This window comes from Crinia signifera, chromosome 3, assembly GCF_055691185.1.
Source record: "Crinia signifera chromosome 3, ASM5569118v1, whole genome shotgun sequence".
NCBI lineage: Eukaryota > Metazoa > Chordata > Amphibia > Anura > Myobatrachidae > Crinia > Crinia signifera.
This window is the reverse complement of record NC_139219.1, coordinates 135,447,470-135,471,687: the sequence shown is the minus strand read 5'-3', so window position 1 is coordinate 135,471,687 and position 24,218 is coordinate 135,447,470. Positions and strand designations below refer to the sequence as shown.

Below are 24,218 nucleotides of genomic sequence, written 5' to 3'. Positions count from 1 at the left end.
TAAACAAGATGGGACACCCAAATCATTTGCCGCATATAAAGAATGTAATAAGAAATGTAAATATACAATCAAGATAGTGAAATTAGAGACTGAACATAAAATAGCCATAGATAGCAAAAAAAGTTACAGTTATATAAACGGGCAACGGTTAAGGAAGGAAAATATCGGCCCAACTAAACAATAAGCAAGGTACCCTGGTAATAGAAGGAAAATTATTATTCAATAATTTTTTTGCTTTGGTATTCAGAAGATCTCCCACAGATTAAATGCTCAGCTCTTGATTGCTCCCAAACTGTATGTTTGAGTGAGGAAATAGTCAAAAAAAGACCACAGAACCTAAATAGTAACAAATCTCCTGGCCCAGGTGAAATACAACCTAGGATACTAAAATAATTGAGTTCTGTCATAGCACTACCATTATATTTGATATTTGAGGAATCAATCAACTCGGGGATGGTAATAAGGGACTAGCGCATAGTTAACGTAGTACCAATATGGAAGAAAGTTAAACAAACCCTGAAAATTATAGACCGGTCAGCCTTACATCCATTGTGGGGAAAATATTAGAAAGAATAATAAGAGATTGTATCCAAAATGTTAGAGCAGGAGAAAGTGATAAGTAAGGCTCAGCATGGGTTTGTCAAAAATAGATCATGTCAGACTAATTTAATTAGCTTCTATGAGGAAGTCAGTAGGGAGCTAGACTTAAGGAAATCTGTTGATGTAATACTGCTTGATTTCTCTGAAGCTTTTGACATGGTGCCTCATAAAACCTTATCAATAAAACTAGGTAATTTAGGGTTAGGAGATAAAATTTGTTATTGGATTAAACACTGGTTACACAATCAGGGACAAAGAGTGGAGGTAAATGGCATACATTCCAGCTGGAGAAAGGTCCAAAGTGGAGTCCCGCAAGGTTCAATATTGGGACCCACCTTGTTTAATACAGTATATTCATTAATGATATAGGATGTGACATAGGGCCTTATTCTAGTTCACTCTTTCTGACAAAATCCTTCTTAGATGGACAAAACCATGTGCACTGCATGGGGGCAAATGTAACTTGTGCAGAGAGAATTAGATTTGGGTGGGGTTTTGATTCAAAGTGAGATCTATATTGCAGCGTAAAAATAAAGCAGCCAGTTTTTACCCTGCACATAAACAAAATAACTCACCCAAATCTAATTCTCTGCACATTTAACATCTGCCCCCCCTGCAGTGCACATGGTTTTGTCCATCTAAGAAGGATTTTGTCAGAAAGAGTGAACTAGAATAAGGCCCATAGTGAGTAAAATTGCCATATTTGCAGATGAGATGAAATTGAGTAAGGAAATTAACTCAGGAGAGGGTGTGGAAACACTACAAAGTGACTTAATTAAACTGGAAAGGTGGAAAATGCAGTTTAATGTTGATAAATGCAAAGTAATTCATTATGGGAACAAAAATGAACAAGCTACTTATAGGCTAAATGGAGTTACTATGGCATTCTGCTGTAGAGAAGGACTTGGGGGTCATCATAGATGAAAAATTGGGTAATAGTGCACACTGCTTAAGTGTAGCAGCAAAAGCAAACCGGACAATGGCATGCATTAAAAGGGGTATGGATTCAAGGGATGCCAATGTGATAGTGCCTTTTTACAGGGCATTGATAAGACCAGACTTGGGGCTAAATGTAATAGGAAAAAAAAAAAGTTTCAGAAAGTGAGAGATTTTGGGAGAGTTTTCCCATTTTTTTAAAGCAGCAATTACATGGCAAAATCAACCTGGTTTTGCAGTGTAATTGATTGCTGCTTTAAAAAAATAAGGAAAACTCTCCCAAAAACTCTCACTTTCTGAAACTCTCACCCTATTACATTTAGCCCAGTGTTGCCGACTCTCCCGGAATGTCCGTGAGACTCCCGGAATTGTGGGTAATCTCACGGACTCCCGGGTAGAGCCCCCTTTCTCCCGGAGCATCGCGTCCCCCTGCCACAATGTCTACTGCGCATGCGCGAGATAACCACAATGACGCCGCCAACGCAATGACGCAGCGTCATCACGTTGGCGCCGTCATCGCTGTTATCTTGCACATGCGCAGTAGCCATCCAGGGAGAGACGCGGCTGAGCCACACAGAGCCGCAGAGAGGACAGGGGAGCGATGGCTGCAGGAGAAAACGTCTGCTGCGGGAGACAGGTTACTGGTCCGAGCAAAAAGTATGATCTGTGACCTGTTCTCTCTCCATATTTTACTGCTAAGGCCCCCTCCTCCCCCTACACCTGTCCTACCTCATTCATTGCATCAGTGGTCATCACCTTCCAAGTGCACAGTGCAAGTGCAACATGTGATGACCCGTCCAGCCTCTTGCTGCCCCGGCCATCAATCTGCCAGGCTACCACCCATCTGATACTGTGCTACAGAAAAATGTAATCAAGTGCTGTACAGCGCGCTGCCCCAGCCCTGTCCAATCTGCCAGGCTTCTACCCATCCACTAAAATCATTTTAGTGGATGGGCATAAAACTGGCAGATTGGACAGAGCTGGGGCAGCGAGAAGCTGTACAGCACTTGATTTCATTCATGCAGATTGATGGCATATTCTGCAAGTGCTGTACAGCTTCTCGCTGCCCCAGCCCTGTCCAATCTGCCAGGCTTCTGCCCATCCACTGTGCTACAAAAAAATTTGGCTGCATGCTTAACAAAATATTGCAAGGCCCGCCCCCTGGCGACGCAAGGCCCGCCCCCTGGCGACGCAAGGCCCGCCCCCTGGCGACGCAAGGCCCGTCCCCTGGCGACGCAAGGCCCGCCCCCTACCTTTTACTTTTCTCCCTGAAATGATTTTTCAAAAGTAGGCAACCCTGATTTAGCCCTTGGTATACTGTGTTCAGTTTTGGGCACCGCACATTAAAAGGAAATAAATGAATTGTAACAGGTGCAGAGAAGGGCGACTAAGATAGTAAAAGGTCTCCAATCACTAGAATACAAAGATAGGTTAACCAGGCTGAATATGTTGTCACTGGCAAAATGGAGGTTGAGAGGTGATATGTTTAGTATGTTCAAATACAGGATTGGGAATCATATGGAACTGGGAGATGATCAGATAGCCACCAGCCAGACAGCGTAAAATCCCACCCTTTGCAAGTCTATGAATGGCTTGCAAGAATCTTGCAGATCAGTGGCCAGCTACAAATACATACACAACTCACTCAACATGTAATAATTTTTCAAGTATGTGCAGGCTGTTCTTAATCATTACCCTTCAACAAGTGTGCAACAGAAACAGGCTGATCGAGGCAAGAGCTGATGTTACGGATTTGGTATGGAATCCCAATGGTCAAAATCCCGACAGGGTCAAAATCCCGAATGGGTCATAATACCAACAAGGACAAAATCCCGACAAGGTCAAAATCCCGACATTTAAAATCCTGACAAGGACAAAATCCTGACAAGGTCAAAATACCGACATATAGAATGTACAGGTGAAACAGTCAACATGACTTTGTGTCGATAGGTCGCGAGGGCGACAAGGGTTTTTTCACTGTTTTTTTTTTACCTGAATGTCGTCACGGTCGACATGGACACAGTTGGAAGTGAACCGCAGCCCCTTACATCGCTTGCTTCACTCGCGATGCTTTGGCCACAGTGCCTCGCTGCGCTCGGCACACTATTTTATTCTCCCACCACGCCCTAGTGGATGGTAGGGCATGAAATACTGCCTGTCGGCACATGTCGGGTCAAAAAACTGTGAAAAAAACCATGTCGACCTTGTGACCTGTCGACATAAAGTCATGTTGACTGTTTCACCTGTACATTCTATATGTCAGTATTTTGACCTTGACGCGCTTTGTGGCCCAGAAGCATGAGCAGTCTACTGATAACCAGTCGCTGCGCACATTCGCAGCCATGCGATAAGGTCTGAATTAGGCCCTATGTCCTCTACAAGGACTGGTTATTTGGACTGGTACCTGCCTGGTGTTTTATCCACTACATTTACCTCATGTGCATATATATAATCTGTTTCTGTGTTTTGCACACCATGCAGGACATTGTGCTTGTATCCCTGCCACCCACTGGCTCTTCCGGTCATCCTCTCCCTGTCACCCACTGCTCCCAATCCCCCCCATCACCCTCTGCCTCCCCCTGCCTGCTGCTGTCACCCTCTGTCTCCTCTTGCCTTTGCTGTCACCCTCTGCCTCCTCTACCTTATGCTTTAAACCTCTGCCTCTGCCTGTCACCCATGGTTCCTTCTGTACTTTTTACACCCCTGCTTTCCACTGTCACCCTATACCTCCCCCTGTCACCCACTGCTGTGTGGCATATTGTGAACTAGGGTTGGAGTGGAGGAGGGTGGCCCAAATTATAATTTTGTACCTGGGCCAACCACTCACAAGTTCCACCACTTGGTGGGTTTTAGTATGCACTGTGGTGGATAAGCCGGTGGTGAGTGTCTCAGCAGGAAGACCATCAACTGTAGCATTAGGACTAAGATGCAGTATAACAACTGCATACAAAGTTGCTGTTACATCTGTTGCACCCACCCTCTTAATCAGAACCATTACAATCTATTCCTATCAGTTTCCCCTATTTTTAACTAAACTTAATTTCTTGTTTAGGATGGACTTGGTGGAAGCTATTGTTGATAGAGGTAAAGGTGTGGATTTTTATTTCTTTTATGGGATTCCTATATACACACTCTTCCTCTTAAATACAAAACAAATGATACACGATTGCTTAAAATGAACCACATGGTACCTCACCGGAATGCTTGCCCAGGAACCTTTGGACTGATGTTTCAATGCAACGGTTACTGGTCCTTGCTTGATGTCATTTTCATGATTTGTATGATGATTGAACACATTTTACTGGACAATTCTATTTTACCATGTTATATTCACATGAATTTTGTGTTCTATACAATGCTGTATATGTTGTATTCTATATACTGTATGCAATGTCTCAATACAAAAGTTTATTTTAAAAAATTCTGCTCATTATGTTTCCTGAAAATATCTAAAGCTATAACATGCTGTTTGTTTACAATGGAATCACATAATAAATGGTTGTTAAAACTGTAATCAGAACATGAATATCAACATTGTATATTCAGCTATTAGTCATGCTTGAACTGAGAAACCAAATCTTTTCATCCAATATTCAGTATACATATTTCCCAGAGGAATCATTATTAATCTGCTGGACTACCAGAGATTCCAATCTGATAGAAATACATGAAGTTCTCGTAAGTCTAGACATTATTAAGATTTTGATCATGAAAATGTGTGTTGGGCAAAAGCAGGTATCTGTCATGTTTATGCATACAAATGCAACATTCGAGGTGTCTGCACAGATATTGCCTATTTAGCTAGCTGGGACTTACTTTGCTTTATTAATAGCGCCCAAGAGTGTAAGCACATCCTAATGAATATTACACTATGGGGTTATCTGTCAAATCTCATTTGGAGACAAATTGACAACATTAAAGCCGTTTTGATCCTGTAGCTCTTAGCAACTGTGAACAGAGCCCTCATTACTCTCATGTTATTATTTAACACATATTCAGATAAGTTCACATTCTGAAACTTACACTTAAATTTGAAATTCAAAAGCACTTAGATGCCAATTCAGACCTGTTTGTACAGGTTCCGAATTCTGTACCATTCCCGAACGCCTTGGCGAGTTGTACACTCACCAGGGCATTGGCAACATGAAGGGCAGGCAGGGGGCAGTCGCAGGGGACTGCCCAACTGTTTTATTTATTTATTATTATACAAAAATGGTGGGTGCGCCCAAACGTTGGGCATACCCCTGCAAACATATGACCGCCCCCAATTCGTCAAAGCAGTCATCTCAAAAGTAAGTATAGACTTACTTTTTCATACAGAAGGGTGGAAAAATCATTCAATGTTAAGAAACCATCGCATGATTATTCCTCTATGCGGCCGCATGCATGTGGTAGCGCGGGGAATCAGGTGGTGGGGTGGAGTAAATTTGGCTCGGTGGAAGGGTGGCGTTTACCTGCTCACTAGGCAGTGAATATATGCAGCCTAGCAAGCAGGTCTGAATCGGGCCCTTAGTGGGTAACATACAATGTACATCCTGGGACTGATTTGGCAACAAATTGCAGGTACAACTTGTGTGTCCTAACCAATTTTATGACCTTGGCAAGATTTTGGCTGGTGCCCCCTACAGCCCTATTAATGCCGTGGTGCGTACACACAAGGGAGATGCAGGGTATCAGGGAAGATGTAATGAGATGCAAGGGGCAGTAGAGAGGGAGTTAGGAGACAAAGGGAGCTAGGGAGGGCATAGTGAGATGGATGGCACTAGTGAGGACATAGGGTGCAATAGAGAGGGAGAAGGAAGACAAAGGTAACTAAGGAGTAGTGAGATTGGGGTACTAGGGAGGGCATGGTAAGATGTAGGGAGCTAGGGATAGCATAGTGAGGCGCAGAGAGCTAGAGATCTTGTAGTGAGATGCAGGGCAATAGGGAGAGAGTAGGGAGACACAGTTTACCAGGGAGCATGTAGGGAAATGTAAGGAGGGAGTAGGGAGATGCAGGGTGCTAGGGACGGCACAATGAGATGCAGGCCACTAGGGAGTGTCATGGGCTGCGACCACAGCCATCACTGTTATTCATGTGCTGTGTGGGTTTAGTACTCACCTGATTAGCACTCCAGGTTTTGGTTGATCCACTCTGCCATGTTTTCATGCATGCCTTAAGCTGGGTATACACGGATAGATTTGAAGCCCGATGTGGGCGTTCCCGATCGATGGGAACGACCAATCGTTCAAATCGTTCCGTGCATCGTTAATGATGCGCGTACCCGTGAATCGTTAACGATGGTCTATGATCTTTCCTGCATGCAGGAAGATCATAGACAAATCTTTTGTCAAGTGTATCCAATCGTTCCGTGTGTAAGCACGATGAACGATTTGATACACTCGTTAACGATGTCGGAACGCTTCCGACATCGTTCCGTGTGTACCCACCTTTAGTCTGTGTTGGTCATGGCTGCTTCTAAGCTACTTGGTATTTAGTCATGCTCAGAGTGTTAAAACCTGCCAGTTATACTCCTGTGATTTTCCTATGCTCCTCCTTGTCCCTGGTGATTTATACTGTCACAGAGATTCTTAGTAAACTCCTGTCTGAGATTATTCCAAAGTCCAGTGGATTCCAGCCTGTGGATCTAGGACCTCAGTGTGTCCTAGATTGTGTCAGCCTGTGTCTGAGTATACCAGTAAGCCTACCTGCCATGTATCCTGTGAGATCCTGCCTGTGTCAGAGAATCATTGCATCCAGTCTGTGAGATCTTGTCTGTGTCCAGCCTCTGTCTTGAGGCATACCTCCCAACTGTCCCGATTACCGCGGGAAAGTCCCGATATTCGGGGACATTCCCGCGTCCCGCCCGGGGCCGCCATTGTCCCGGGGTGGGGGGACAGTTGGGAGCCCCCCCCAGCTTGCCGAGAATAGACGCTGTGCGCATGCGCACAGCGTCTATTCAGCGACGACGAGCGGCGAAAACGGGGCGTGGATGGATTTCGCGTCACCCGTGAGGCCACGCCCCCTTTTCTCGAGACCACGCCCCCTTTTCGGGGCGCGAACGTCCCGACCTCCCAACTTCAAAAGTTGGGAGGTATGCTTGAGGTGCTGTGAGTACCATGGCTTCCCCACACATTGTGGAGGAAGTCATACCTTTCATTACTATCTGCCATTGGTATTCCCATGGCGCCAGCTGGAGCCATAGGTCTTGTCCTGCACCAGAGTCACAGAGGCAGTTGGCCTCTGGCAACTGCCTAATGGCATGCTAACTTGTCTTGTTTGTGTTTCTTGATTGTCTCACAGCAGATGCCGGAGACAGTGGTGTAGCCTTGCGACAGTGTCACATAGGCAGTTAGGTTGCAGACCTATCCACTATTGGTTATAGTTCTTCTTTGGTTTATTGCAATGGATTCACATTATAGTGGTAAAGGCCCCAAATTATGTGTTCAGTCCTTGAATGCAAGGTTGCATGCTCTGGTTTATGTTCATCTGCAGAGCCTAGTTTATCTTTGTGCTGTCTAAACAGATATGTAAACCAGTCGCACAGGATTCAGTATTTTTAATTGGATCTATGTCTACATGTCGGCCCCCTGCCTATAGTTATCAAAGTTTAATACTTTAGCAAGTATCAGGGGTGTGCTACTGCAGACACAAGAGTATGAATCTTTTAATTGGGACAAAGAAAGTGTGTCTAGGGTGCGGTGCATCAAAATAAATAATTACACAATAAACACAAACACTGTTACCAGCGTATCAATGCAATTACCTAAGGAGGAAAACTACTAACTCGAATCCCAATAGGGACGATTATATTATATTATAACCTAAACAGGATTTTTTCTCTGACTATAGAGACCTCACCAGCATATAGCAGATACTGATCTTAAACTAGTATACTAGAGACGTTTATTGCACACACGGCATTCCCACACGTGCTGTTTCAACACGCACATTTTTCACTTGTTTGTCTATATCTGTATGTTTTTAAATATATTTCGCTAGTTTTAAATAACAATAATAAAAGTTATTTCTTATTGTGTAATTATTTATTTTGGTGCACCGCACCCTAGACACACTTTCTCTGTCCCAATTAAAAGCTTTGTGCTGTCTAGTCAGTTTATCCTCTTACTATTACCCTTACTAGTACCCTGACTCAGTTGGGACTTTGTGTCACCGCAAAAGACCAGCTGGCAACCGGGTATGGGGTGGAGCTAGTCTGCCCTGGAAAGGTAGCTATTAGTGGCAAAGTCTAAGACCTCTGCAGGTGCCAGCCAACTCAGGGTATAGTAATAGTCAGGCTCAGGTGCTGCTGTGGCTTTACCACTTTGGCCACAGAAGCACAATTCAGGCTGTAATAATACCTTGCAGACCTGCCAGTCAGAGCAAGGGTTAACTCTGAGTTCACCTCGGATTATTTGGAGGATGTAGGGACAGGGCAGTCAGGAGACAGTAGGGAGATGCAGGGTGCTAGATGGTATAGTGAGATGCAGGGCACTATGGATGATGTAGTGAGATGCAGGGGGCTAGGGATGGTGTACTCAGATACACGGAGCTAGCAAGGGCACAGTGAGATGCAGGGCACATTGGATGACATAGTGAGATGCAGGGAGCTAGGAATGGTGTAGGGAGAGGCCGGATGATAGGGAAGGCATAGTGAGATGCAGGGCGCTATAGGTAATGCAGTTTAATGCATGGTGCTATGGACGATGTAGTGAGATGCAGGGCATTGTGGAGGATGCATGGAGCTAGTGATGGCATAGTGAGACACAGGATGGTAGGGAGGGTGTAGTGAGATGCAGGGTGCTAGGAATGGTATAGTAGGATGCATGGGGCTAGGGATGGCATAGTGAGATGCAGGATGGTAGGGAGGGAGTAGGAAGATGCAGGGTGCTAGTGTGACACTCAAAGGATTGAATCACATGAAATTCAAGTCTATCACACAGACATTAATAACCACATTTTCCTTTTGGATTTTTATTACACTGGAGCATTTTTGTAAAATTGTTTCCCTACTGGAGGAACTTGAGAAGATTATCACAAGCAGTACCAATTTATAACATTCATTACACTTGTGCCCCTCATACACTTTTCATACATGAAATATACAGTGTAAGTAACAGTAACACTATTTGACAATCTTATTGATCTAGGATTTACAATTTCAAAACAATCACTTTTGAATGATCTTGTGATTGGGGTCCTGTAAACTGGATTATTATAGATTGAAAAGGATGGAGATCGGTGGCGCACTTTCTGGTTTTTATTATATCTGAGGAGAAATGCAGGTTACTAACTTTGGAGCACAGTAATGTACAATACATCTGACTGGTAACTCCTATTAGCTTTTGTGACATCGGGCAATAATTATGACTAGGAGAGGCAGGGTTCTAGGGGTGGCATAGTGAGATACAAGATGGTAGGGATGGCATAGGGAGACACATGGTGCTAGGGATGGCATAGTGAGATGCAGGATGGTAGGGAGACACAGGGTGCTAGGGATGGCATAGTGAGATGCAGGATGGTAGGGAGGGCATAGGGAGATGCATTGTGCTAGGGATGACGTAGTGAGATGCAGGGCACTATGGATGATGTAGTGAGATGCAGGGCACTAGGGAGAACACAGTGAGATGTAGGGATCTAGAGAAGGCACAGGGAGATGTAGGGATAAAGGGAGGATACAGAGAGATGCAGGAAGCTAGGGAGGGCACAAGGGATGACGTAGTGAGATGCAGGACAGTAGGAAGGGAGTAGTGAGATACAGTACTCTGTGCTAGGGAAAGAATAGTAAGATGCAGGGCACTATGGACCATGTAGTGAGACACAGGGATCTAGGGCTGACGTAGTGAGATGCAGGGCACCATGGATGATGTAGTGAGATGCGGGGCTGCATCTCACTATTCCCTCCCTAGATCCTTGCATCTCACTGTGCCCCCCATAGCTCCCTGTATCTCACTGCGTCACTGTTTTTACATAATGTGGTAATTAGCCCACACTGAGGATTAATTTGGCACACCGTACGAAGTCCAATGTTTTAAATCTAAATGGTGACATGTTCATTTTGTAATTAGACGATATTACACTATGAAGTGACCCTTTTCCTTTGTAACAATAAAGTTTTAATGATAAAAACTAGCCATACCATTTTGGTCATATGAAGACCTTTTTCAAGATGTTCAAGGTAGGCACATCTTCAACATAACAATATTATCATCGCAATCAGCAGTAGAGTTGGTAATAAACTAAATGACACTGGTCAGACCTTACCCATATAGTGTAAATCTGGCGCCAAAACAGCGAGTATGCTGAAACAGGAAGTCAGCAACCTCTATGACCGGAAGTGACTATAATCATAGTTAGAGTGTCTGAAAAGCAAAGATCCCCAGCCCGGGATGCCGAACAAATCAGTATAATTGTCACATTTACATATTCAATTACAGACATATACAAAGGGTAAGATATACAAAGACTCATATAAGCTGGGCACAGGAATGTAAATATTAACAACAATAACGGCAAGTAGAGGGGCTCGATCTCCAGTATCCACAATAAGTAATATACCCAGATCACAAATACAGGAACGGCCCAGGGCAGCTTATATTGCAAATTTTAATCACAAATTAAAATCACACTAATTAGTGAAAAATAAAAAATAAATTTTATACTAAGAAAGTAATAACCAATGAAAACATTCAAAAAGTAAAAACATAAAGAATAAAAGTAATTCCAAGGTCATCACATCCATATCACCTCAAAAATAAAGATTGTGAATAACTTTTGTTTTAACCTCTGGGGGCAATGGACCCCCAAAATGCAGAACAGCCCCTGTCAGTTGGGATCCTGACTGTCAGGCATTTAAACAGTCAGGATTTTGATTTCAGTATACTGACCATCAGATTCCCGATTCTCGAGATGTCATCTGGCACCCAATCCATCAAGCAAGGAAAATACCATACAAACTGTGCTTACTGTATATTATAAAGGTGCATGTAGGTCTGAAATAATACTTAACACAATTATATTTATGAATTTTTAATAAAATAGTTTTTTTATTTAAATATTTAAATTATAGTTATTATAAATTTTATTCTCACAATAAAATATATATTCAATATCGGTGGCCACCTATAATGAACATATGAGTATGCGCATGATTATTAATTAATTTAATACAAATATTAATAAAAATACGTATGTAAATTAATATATTTAATAAATCTAATAAGACCCAGGATTACAAGTGTACTTATCCTCAGGATAGGCAAGTATCCTGATCGATAAATAATCCAGGATAGGCTTACTTACGCGTTTCGCTCAGGTTGGAGCTTTTTCAAAGAGCTTAAACCTGAAAAAGCTCCAACCTGAGCAAAATTCGTTATAGAGAGGATCCCGGTACCCCTGGACACAATGGGACACTTTTGCCAGCCTTTCCAGTAGTATCCACTGATGAGTTCTGTACTACACTGGCAGACGCAAGCTCCACTCATTAATCACAGACGGAGGCCTCCAGGTGCTGCCCACGTCAGAGTGGCGGGTGAGAGATGCAGCTCTGCAGCATCGAGGTCACAGCAGACATCAGGCGCAAGGCAACTGCAGCTGGGGGTGAGAGACTTATTAAATTAATGGAAACAATGAATGGATATCATTTAAGATGGCTTATTTATCGATCAGGATACCCGCCTGTATATAAAGCGGAGGATAAGTGCACTTGTAATCCTGGGTTTTATTAGATTTATTAGATATATTAATTTGCATATGTATTTTTATTAATATTTGTATTAAATTAATAATCATGCGCATACTCATATGTTCATTATAGGTGGCCACCGATATTGAATATATATTTTATTGTGAGAATAAAATTTATTATAAATATAATAAAAACATTTAAATAAAAAAACCTTTTTATTAAAAATTCATAAATATAATTGCATAGGCGGAACACAATTCCCTGGCTCTCTGCATTTGATCTGGTTTTACAATTATTACTTACAGTTCTATATAGCCAGTATCTATATAGCCAGTGGTGTAGCTATAATAGGTGCAGTGTGCGCAGTGCACGCGGGCTTCTGAGTCCCAGGGGGCCCACAAAGCACACGCTACATCCCTTATTGTAACATTCTAGAGCCGAGCGGCAGTGGCAGGAGTGCTGCCAAAATCATCTGAAAAATGGTGCTCCTGACATTTTTACGGTGATCTGCACATGTGCAGTGGTCTGAGCGTTCTAGTGCTTGAACTCCACAATGCTGCACTGCTGCCAGCAACAGCAACGCTATGAAAATTGCAAGAAAAATGTCCACTGAACCATTTGTACAGATTGAGCATCTACCACTATCTGTATGTACAGAGATTCGTGCATGCACAGTAGGATCTGAGCTCTCTAGTACTCAGACCCTACTGCTCCCAGTGCTGATCCCAGCAGAGAGGAGGGGGATCAGCCAGAGGAGGCTGCACACGGACCTCTTTCTCTTTTAAGGTGCCACTGTATTTAGCTACATATTATGCATCACTTTACATAGAAAAGTTCACTAAAGTTCACATCATTTACTGCCACAATGGAACAAAGTACGTTGCTTACCACATGGTCACATACTTATTTTATTTTTTATTTTTTTTATTACATGCCAAATAGCCTTTTAGTATTTTGGGGCATTTTGTAGGCCCAGAGTACCGGGAGTAAACTCGCTTAAGAATTGAACCCATATCCCCATCACTGTGAGGCAGAAATGTCACCAGGCAGCAAATCCAATGGACAAAAGCATCTAAAATGGGAGGGTATAAAGCAATAATGTTCTGTGTATCTGATCAAGTAGATAAGAATCCTCTCCAATTGCACGCTATGATCTGTATGCATGCGCATTCATTCGATAATTGGCCACCTTGCGAATTCACACAGCAACAATCAGGTCTGAATCAGGCCCATTATGCACATTCATTTTAAGACCCAGAATTTGGCCTAGCTGTTAAATCAATCTACTTGCTGATCTCAATATGAGGGGTACCCTAGATGCTACATTCTGCTTTTTGTTTATAAAAATGAAAAACACTGGTTTGTTTGTTTGTTTGTTTGTTTGTTTGTTTGACATGCCATTTAGTGAATTACATGTCACAGCAGAGTGATACATCTACATCTAGGAACAGTGTGTCATGCATTTTGCTGTTATTTGTGTTTAGTTATGATTGATCTGTAAACATACAATTTTCTTTTCTGACTGCCAATAAAATACTGCAGGGGCTCTGCAGTAACAGTTGAACGATTCATAGTCTGATGTAAAGCGGCTGGATAGGCAGATTCATATGTCGTATTATTTAGTAAGGAAATTTCTTAATAAAGAAGTCAAATATTTTCATGCAGTGCTAGCTCTACTCATACACAAGGAAAGCAATAGCAGAAAAATAGATTAAGACAGAAGTATTTGTTTGCACGAAAACAAAAAACAGTGAACCATTTGGTACAGCCAGGAAGATGTTGATTCTTCTACATATACTGCATAGGCAAATGCAAGGGGGAACCTCTTCCCCACAGTCTGACCAGCAGCCACTATATGCAATATAAAGGACGGAATAGAGTTGCTGCCCATGCCCATGTGTGTGTGTATGTGTACGATTGTATGTGGACAGGAGCGGATTGGGTTAGAAAACAAGCCCGGGAAATTTTTGAAAGCAGCCCTAACAGGGGGTGGGGTCTACTGAGAGGCGGAGTCTGTTGAGAGGTGAGGTCTGCTGAGAGGCGGGGTCTGTTGACAGGGAAGGATGTTCACTTCTAAAAAGCAAGAGCTTTATGAAAAGGGAAATCTTACAGTATATATATGGGTAGCATATATATACTGTATAGCCAGGGGGGAGAGCGGCCACTTCATACCTTTTTGGGCCAGCCACCGGGGAATAGCCTGGTTTGCCACCAGGGCCAATCCGTCCCTGTGTGTGGATCTGAGGGCTCAATCATCTCAAAAGAGGGAGAATCTGGTCAGTGGCTTACAGTGATCATTTGGCCTGCATATGTGTGAAGCAGAGCCCGATTTAGGTTGGTTTACTAAACCCTCACCACCGATTGGATCTTTATTACCAATCTGTGGAACAGCGTACCGCACTGACCACACTGACACACTGCTGTGATAGTGCAGACATCCAGGGCAGTACTACATGCAGACGAACCATGCAACTGCATGGGGCACCACACGGCTCAAGCCACCAGCTCCCCATCTGCGCCCCTGGCGAGAGAGAGAAAATCCCCCCTGGCCGGGAAACATCACAATGAAACAGCTAGTAGTGGCAGCAGAGCCAGATTAAGCAGAGTCTGAAAGGGGCCTCCCATCCGCCCCTGCAGATCAGATCTCTACTACTGATATGATCCATGGCGCAGAACACCCCAATGTCACAACTGCCGCAGGGCAGGACTGGGAGATGAGAAGCTACAGCTGAAAAATGCTGAAATTGAAGGAACACATGCAACGTGTGGCTCAGCAACTGGCTGGCGCACAGGCAGCAGGAAGAAGGGCGTGGGATACAGTATGCCGCACACGGAGGGATGTTCCAAGAAGGCTCAATCTCCTTCTGTACACAGTGACACAGAGGAAAGAAGGTGAGACAGGATGTGTTAAAAAAAACTTAAGGCTTTGAGTGATTACAGTGGGAGATTGGGAGTGACAGCCACCGGGACTGTGCATACAGTATCTATTGGGTGACTTTTGCTAATCTGCTAATCTGCGCATATACACATGGTAGTGCACATGTGCAAGCCTTGAAACTGGTCATATTCTGGAAAATGCAACCACAGTGTAAGGGCCAGAGGGGAATCTCTAGGTGCAATATTGGAGGGTTAACATGGCATTGGGGGACGCGGCCCAGAAAAGGCAAACATGTCCGGACCAATTGTGGGACGGGCTGCATCAGCTGCACGATGTTACATTTAGCCGGGGTACATATGACTAGGGCTCCCCTGTCATAAGTACCCCGGGCCCTACTAAGCCTTAATCCAGCTCTGGTGTGAAGTACAGTACTGTATTTATATAAACTAAACTTTATTTGGGCAGAATATACAGATGAAGCTGCTCTCATTAGAGCGACTCCTGCCGATCTGATCACCATCCGCCATCCCCCGCCAGTGTGTGATGTCCCTGCCCCATCAGCCAGAATGGAGCTCGTGCACAGGAAGCGCAGGCAACCCATTCTTGGCAATGGGGAGCGCGAGCATGTGAGATGCTTGCGCGTCCCCTTCCATCCCCGGGCCACACCCTCCACCAGCGCTATGGATATGTCGGGCTGGCTGAGGCTGACTCCATCTGTAGCTTGTTACATGCTTAATATATGCATTCTTTCTGGGATGTGACGATCGTTTTAAAATTATACATTTGGAAAAACACACACACACACACACCCTTCCCAATAGACATTTGCAAAAATAGAATCAAACTTTATTAACAACAAAATAATTTAATTTAATTAACATTTCAGTATTTAAACCATTAAGCAATGTTAATTTGCATGCTGGATCCGAAACTATCATATAGTGTATGAAGATTTTTAATATATAGCTGCTCCTGACTGGTTGCTTTCAAACAACTCCAAACTCTCATGATTTTAACCAAAGTACTATACTGTATGTGGTTGGAGCTACAGGGAGAAAAGAGCAGGAGATATATGTTTACTTCTCTTTTGTAAATTGGTTCTCAATCATTGCAACAGCACTGAGCCCTTCAAGAATCTGTCCCACCTCTGCCATATTTGCACACCCACATATGAAAAGAGGCATGGGTTCTATTTAATTGGCTCCATTGGCATTTACGGACCAATGGGCTGTGTATTCAGGAAGCTTGACAGCAAAAGCCATAGTATTTTCCTGAAGGGTTTTTGGCAGGTTTTCCTGTGGCATCCGAAACTGCCTTCTAAATCTCCCAATTTGCAATCTTAACATGTAAAAAATCTGTTCAATACTGTGATATTCCTGTGGGATTTACCTTGAATTATTTTGGCAGGTTGAGAAAGCAGAAAAGCAGTAAAGTCACAGATTGATAAATCTTTCCCACTTGAGTTTTCTAAAATGTTAGATTAAACAAAGAAACATGTGACAGTATACTGGCAGTATGCTAAGTGCATTTACATAAATTGAAGTACAAAATTTCTGCACCTCAAGCTGCATTGAGGCAGAATGGGTACACACTACATAGGGACATATACATGTAGGGGAGGGACACCGCCCACAAATGAGTACTTTATTTAACATATTTATTTAACGATATTGGCTGGGATTACTCAGCAATGTTTCCATCTTTGCTGATGACACAAAACTGAGTAGAGTTATTTGGTCAACCTAAGATGGCTCCACGCTTGATCTTAATAAACTAGATGAGTGGGCAAAAAAGTGGAAGATGAGGTTCAATGTGGATAAATGCAAGGTTATGCACCTTGGTAGACATAACCAATGTGCTAACCAATGTGCTAGTTATAACCTAAGCAGGGAGGCATTGGGTAATTCAGAACTTGAAAAGGGCCTAGGAGTCCAAATAGATAACAAACTGGGGTGTAGTGCTCAATGTCACATAGCAACAAAAAAGGCCAACAGAATTCTAGCATGTATAAAAAGGGGTATGGAAACTAGGGACTCAAAAGTAATTATGCCACTGTACAAAGCATTGGTTAGACCACACCTAGAATATGGAGTACAATTCTGGGCCCCACACTATAAAATGACATCATAGAATTGGAGAAAAAAACCAAAGAAGAGCAACAAAGCTAATTAAGGGAATGGAGAATTTATGCTACGAGGACAGATTGAGAAAATTGAGACTGTTTCCACCAGAGAAGAGACGTTTAAGGGGGGACATGCTCAACATGTACAAATATATCAAGGACCAATATAAGGAACTGTCAAGCACCCTTTTACTGCAAGGAAGGATTCTAGGACATGTGGGCACGAGTTTAGATTAGAAGAAAGAAGATTTCGTTCCAGAAGGAAAAAGTTATTTACGGTCAGGGCAGCCAAACTATGGAACTCTCTTCCTGGTGAGATGGTGTCGGCCGACACAATAAATACATTTAAAATAAGGTTGGACAAACATTTATTGGTTAAAAACATCCAGGGGTACAATAAAGAATCATAAATATGTCTTTAAAAATATCAGAATACACTACATATAACAAGGGATAACCTAATAAAACCAAGGTTGACTTGATGGACGCAAGTCTTTACTCAGCCTTATCTACTATGTAACTGTAACTATGTAACTATGGGCCTTATTCTAGTTCACTCTTTCTGACAAAATCCTTCTTAGATGGACAAAATCATGTGCACTGTAGGGGGGCAGATGTAAAATGTGCAGAGAGAATTAGATTTGGGTGAGTTATTTTGTTTCTGTGCAGGGTAAATACTGGCTGCTTTATTTTTACACTGCAATATAGATCTCACTTTGAAGTAAAACCCCACCCAAATCTAATTCTCTCTGCACAAGTAACATCTGCCCCACCTGTAATGCACATTTTTTGTTCATCTAAGAAGGATTTTGTCAGAATAAGGCCCTATGAGTAGCTGCATCTCGAGATTTTCCTCTTAGGAAGCATTGATGTATTGATAAATGCTGAGCACAATGCTCATCAACATGTATAATTACTAGTTAAAAATAAGCAAGTTAATATAAAACAAATTTACATGGTATGCACATTTTTTTTGTATACCCATTTTTCCTAGAGAATTTTACTACATGCTTTTAAGGCTGGGACTGGTTTTACATTATATAAGTAAATCCCACACTGCAGGTCTTCCAATTATAATGCAGCCAGCCTTGCTGACTTAGCTTGGTGCTGGTTAATTTTTTGGAGGGGTACTTTGAGCTCATTGTCTGCTTGTTTATGTTGCAATAAGACCAGATTAAAGCACTGGTGCTATTTATTTTATTTTATTTTGAAGGAGAGGGGCAGGCGTCTTTTACCTTTATTTTACTAATCACTTTATTTTTAAACATCAATCATCAAGTTGATAATGATGACTGTGTTATATTCAACATGGCATAATACACAAAGGAGTAATGTAGAATTATTTACATGTGTGATTTCAAGTCAAAATAAAGATGTGCCCAAGACAATATTTGCTAGTTTGTCATTGGGTTTTGATTTTGCCAAAACAACCTATTTTGGTTTTGGATATTTTTTAAGGCAAACAATGCTAAAATGGGTCCTGGTTTGTACCCACAGTATTGATAAATTGAATAACATTAATTTCCAATCATTTCCAGTCTGTGGATAGATGAGGGCTGGTAGCACACCTTAAAAATAACATGGCAGGTGTGAGCATGCTTATGGGGAATAGGGAAAGGAGATCCTCTGGGGTGGCAAAAAATCAGGGGTTTAGGTGAATGCTGAATGGGCAAAGGATGGTATGGGGGAGCTCAGCAAGACACAGGGTAAGCGGTAATGCTTAGGAGACACGGTGTAAGGGGTGCACTGAATAGGGGAGGGGAGTTCAGGGGGAAGCCTGGTCACAGGGTAAGGAGGGGTGCTAGGAAAGCACATGGTTAGTTGCGATGCTAAAGATGCAGTTCAGATGGACACAGGGTGGGAATCGAGTTCAGAAGGACACAAGGTAAGGGGGGATAATCAAGGAGGCAAAGAGTAATGGGGGATATCAAGGGGTCACAAGCAAGTGGGAGATGTTTAGGGGGTGCAGTGTAAGAGGGGAATGTTCAGGGGCCACAGAATGGGTTAGGGAAACTTAAGGGGAACAGAGTGGGGGAAGGAAGCTAATGGTGAGGAATACAGAACCCCTATAATGCCAGGAATTTGGGGGCCTCCTCAGGCAGACCAGTCTCCAACTGTAAATGGGAATAATCACCAGATGCCTGTATCAGTAAGGCACTCTGGCTGGTGTCAGAGGAGATAGGCCAACCTGTATCCACAGCACTTCCTGACAGTATGCCCATGTCTCTCACCTCAGGCACAGCAGCAGGTTCTCCTTGGGTGGACAAGCTCCCATGCCTAGGGATCTCTGTGTTTTGCCTCACTTTCAGATCCAAGCTCTGTTTTTATGCCTCATTTTTATATCCAAGAGGGTTATTCAGACCTGATCACATGGCTGCTACCTGAGACATACGATCAGGTATACACACCCAGCCAGTGTGAAATCCCTGTGTAAGGCTGCGACAAACATGCAAAAATGTAACCCCTGCGATTTGTTGCAAATCCATTTGCAAGCATTCACCATCTAATGATTTTTCCACCGTGTACAGTCTGTGCCTAGCAACTGCCATAAAAACAGGCTGATCAGGGCCATAGCTGATGTCTCACAACTTCACCTTCATAGCCTGGGCACGCCTGTATTTTTACTGTATTTTTACCTTATTTTACTAACAGAAAATGGCTAATTACCACCCCCAGATGTCAACTTGCTTAAGGCCAGCGATAAAAAAATGTGCAGGATTTTATAGAAGGATGGCCTGACGCATGCTTACTGTGAGCCATTTGCATGCGCAGTCTATCGATTATCACCCAGCCTGAAAATTTATAGCCATGTGATCAGGTCTGAATAACCTCCAAGTTTCCAGGAAACCTAACCTACTCATCTCTATGTCATACTGTAAGTTTCACAGTCGCAACATGGCTTGTAGTTGAATGGTCATAACGGAAGTTGTTTAGTTTCACAGTGGCAGATATAATGCATGCGATTTGCATACGATTTGCATGCAATTCGATGTGTGATGTGATGCGATTTAGTTCATAACCCCACTATCCACTACGGCATGGAGTTGTTGTTTTATATAGTGTGGCGAGCGCAGTGAGCCACCGAGCTGGAAGCGTGGCGAGCGTCCACTCGCCATGGAACACATGTAAAGTAATTTGCGTCCCCTTACCAAGCTTCGGGCTCGGTGGCTCGCTGCGCTCGCCACACTATATAAAATTAACTTAATTCCATAGTGGATAGTGGGGTTATGAACAGGTAATAAATCGCATCGCACATCGAATCTTATGCAAATTGCATGCAAATCCTATGCAAATTGCATGCGATATCTGCCGCCGTGAAACTAAACAAGTACCAGCATAACTGGCAGAAATAGGGCATTTGCACATAGGCTTTATTGATTGTTGTGTAGACTGAATTGTGGCCTATGAAGATTTCAAATAGATGTTTTGCACCAGGTATAAAGCTGGTGCAAGTGCTAGCCAGAAATAACAGCCTTTATTTGAATAACAGATAAGTGTGAATTACTTGTATAAATGCATATGGATGAAAGTCCAAGCTAAGTTCTGTGCAGACCAGAGCCAGCCCTAACCAATTTTATTCCCTAGGCAAGATTTTGGCTGGTGCGCACTGTCGTAACAGATGTAGCCAACCCTATTAATGCTGTGGAGGGCATAGTGAGATGGAGGGCGATTGGGAGGATGTAGTTAGATGCAAGAGGCAATTGGGAGGTGATAGGGAGGGAGATGAAGATAACTAGGTAGGGTGTAATGAGACGCAGGGGGCTAGAGATGGTGTAGTGAGATGCAGGGAGCTAGGGATGGCATAGTGAGACGCAGGGAGCTAGGGGTGGCCTAGTGAGACACAGGGCGCTAGGGAGCGCATAGTAATATGTAGGGTTCTAGGGAGGTGCATGGCGCTAGGTAGAGAGTAGGAAGACACATGGTACTAGGGAGGATGTAGGGAGATGTAGGCCAGTGGGGAGGAAGTAGGTAGATGCAGGGTGCTAGATAGAGTAGTAAGATGTAGGGCACTATGGATATAGTGAGACACAGGGTGCTATGGACATCGTAGTGAGATGCAGGGAGCCAGGGATGGCATAGTGAGATGCAGGGTGCTAGGGATAGTGTAATAAGATGCAGGGCACTATGGATTATGTAGTGAGATGCAGGGAGCTAGGGTGGGCACAGTGAGACACAGGGAGCTAGGAATGGCACAGCGAGATGTAGGGACCTAGGGATGGGCATGGTGAGATGCATGGTGGTAAAATGGCATATTGAGAGGCAGGACAGTAAGGAGGAAGTAGGGAGATGCAGGGTGCCAGGGATGGCATAGTGAGATGCAGGGCACTATGGATGATGTAGTGAGACACAGAGAGCTAGGGAGGGCACAGTGAGACACAGAGAGCTAGGGAGGGCGCAGTGAGACAAAGGGAGCTAGGGATGGCACAGTGAGAATCAGGGCGCTAGGAAGGACACAGTGAGATGCAGGGAGCTAGGGAGGGCAAAGTGAGATGCAGGGCACTAGGGAGGGGATAGAGAGATGCAGGGCAATAGGGAGAGCACTGTGAGATGCTGTACGCTAGGGAGGGCACAGTGAGATGCAGGGATTTAGGGAGGGCACAGTGAGATGCAGGGTGACAAGGAAGGCACATTGAGATGCAGGGCAATAGGGAGGGCACTAGGAGCAGAGGCATAGCTAGGGCGGAGCACCAGCTCCGGTTGCCGACATTTCACCTGGTGCCGGAGCTCAGTCGCCGACTCCCCCGCCCTGCTCGCCCGCTGTTCCCGGCATCAGTCTGCACTGGGGACAGTTAAAACCTGGCGAGCGCTCTCACTGCGCAAGCGTCGGTTTGGAACGCCGGAGGCAGGGATGTGGTGCCATGATGTCACAATGTCATCAACGTCATGGCGCCGCATCCCTGCCTCCGGCGTCCCAAACCTGCGCATGCACAATGTGAGAGCGCTCGCCAGGTTTTAACTTTCCCCACTGACTGATGCCGGGCACAGCGGGCATCAACATCATGGCGCCGCATCCCTGGCACCGGAGACCCTATCCAGGGGTCAAGGGGTGAGCGCTGTGGGGTTCTATTATTATTATTATTATACAGGGGAGCAGCCTTTTTATTATACAGGGGGAGCAATCTGTGAAGACCTGTTATTATTATTATACAGGGGGAGCAGCCTGTGGTGGCCATTTATTATACAGAGGGAGCAGCCTGTGGTGTCATGTTGTGATTATACAGGGGGAGCAGCCCGTGGGGTCCTGTTATTATTATTAACGAGCAAGGTCAGCTCTTAGCAATGAGCAAGGTCAGTCCCGCTAGGCAATGAGCAAGGACAGTCCCCCTTTTCGCTGCGCAAGGGGGTGGGGCACGCGTAACATGCCCTTGCTCTGGGCACCATGGAACCAAGCTACACCACTGACTACAAGATGCAGGGTGCTAGGGAGGTAATAGAGAGAGATGCAGACACAAGGGCTGAGATCCATACAGTATGTCACCTACTGAGACACACACAGACACTCACATACACTGACACTCACTGACACACACACACACACACCTTACTTCTGCTTTCTTCCTGTTAGTTTGGTCCTTCTTCTTGCTGACTATCTCCATCATGGCAATGCTCATGTGGCCATGCACAGCAGCCATACATGGGGAGCAGGCAGGGATGCTCACATATTACTGAACTCAGGCAGTGTTGGGGCATGGCTTAATCACGGGCCCTCTTGGACACAGCCCCTTTGATTTGAAGTAAAAAGCTTCTAATGCACTAAAAAGTTGGAACATTAATCTGGCCAGGAGAGTTGCGGGAGATGGCATGTTAAGGCCTAAGGCCGGCTCTGGTGCAGACAATGCCACTCTGAACTGACTTCATAGCGCATATCTAAAGTAGATGTGGCCACATATTTATAGTATATTTAAATTATATGAGGTGTGGACTGATAGGGGGAAATTTACTAAGAATATTAATACAATTTTTCGTATTCTTAATACGAATGAATACAAATGCATATGACTGTTAAAGCCGTATGCAAATTCGTATTCTGGAGGGGAATTTACAAAGCAGTCAAATACTTTGTATTGTCCGATGGCGTATGAATTCATATTTAGTGGCCATATATACTGTATATACGGCCGCTAAATACAAACTATAGGCAGCCTGCACGGATTAGTCAGATCTGTGCAGGCTGCAGTGTAAAAAATAAAAAGGTAAAAAAAAAAAGCGTGGGGTCCCCACCCAAGGCTATAACCAGCCCAAGGCTCAAAGAGCCGGTCCTGGTTTTAAAAAATCAGGAAACCATTGAAATAGCGGTTCCCCTTATTTTTCAAAACCAGCACCCGGCCCAAGGGCTGGTCCTTGTTCCCAAAATATGGGGCTCAAAACGAGTAGTGGTCCCCCCGTATTTTAAGAACCAGCACCAGGCCCAACCAATGAGGGGGTCCCTCCCCTCCAGACTTTACCTACCCAGGCTGAAGTCTGGGGCTGTCCCCGATGCCCCTTTGCAGTGGCCATCGACTGATTGTGGTTTAAAAAAAAAATAGAATAAACCATTTTATATTGCTGTGAAACTATGAGTCCCAGAAAGGCTCCCCCGCAGACAGGGACTTGGAGAATCACAAGTCCCAGCGTGTGGGGTATTAATGTGTCTGCTGGAACTTGTAGTTCTACACCAATACAAAATAGTAAAATAAACACACTGACACCAGAGCAATAAAAATGGAGCCGCTAGGCGGCCAATAGCAGCATTCGGGAAGAGGAGCCACAGTCCTTTCTCGTGCTGAGTACAGCTTTTTTTTTATGGTAGGTGGAAGTTATGGTATAGCTTGGCGCAAACTCATAAATAAAATGTGAGTTGTTTGAATTTTAAAACAACATTTATTTGCAAATAACATAAAATTTATACATACAATGTACACATGGACACTTTGGTTTGGGTGTAATCCTTTTTGTTAAACAGAATGAACAAAAAATACCTCACCCTATTTGATGGTTGCGGTGGGCTTGACTTAAATGGTAAGCTCTACGGTAC

At 43.8% G+C, this 24,218-nt stretch overlaps 1 protein-coding gene across 1 annotated transcript in view; it reads right to left on the bottom strand.

Annotated features, from left to right (window-relative positions):
• The window catches only part of NMBR (neuromedin B receptor), a 257,863-nt gene that overhangs the window by 221,505 nt on the left and 12,140 nt on the right, over positions 1–24,218 (bottom strand). The gene's annotated exons all lie outside the window — the stretch shown is intronic.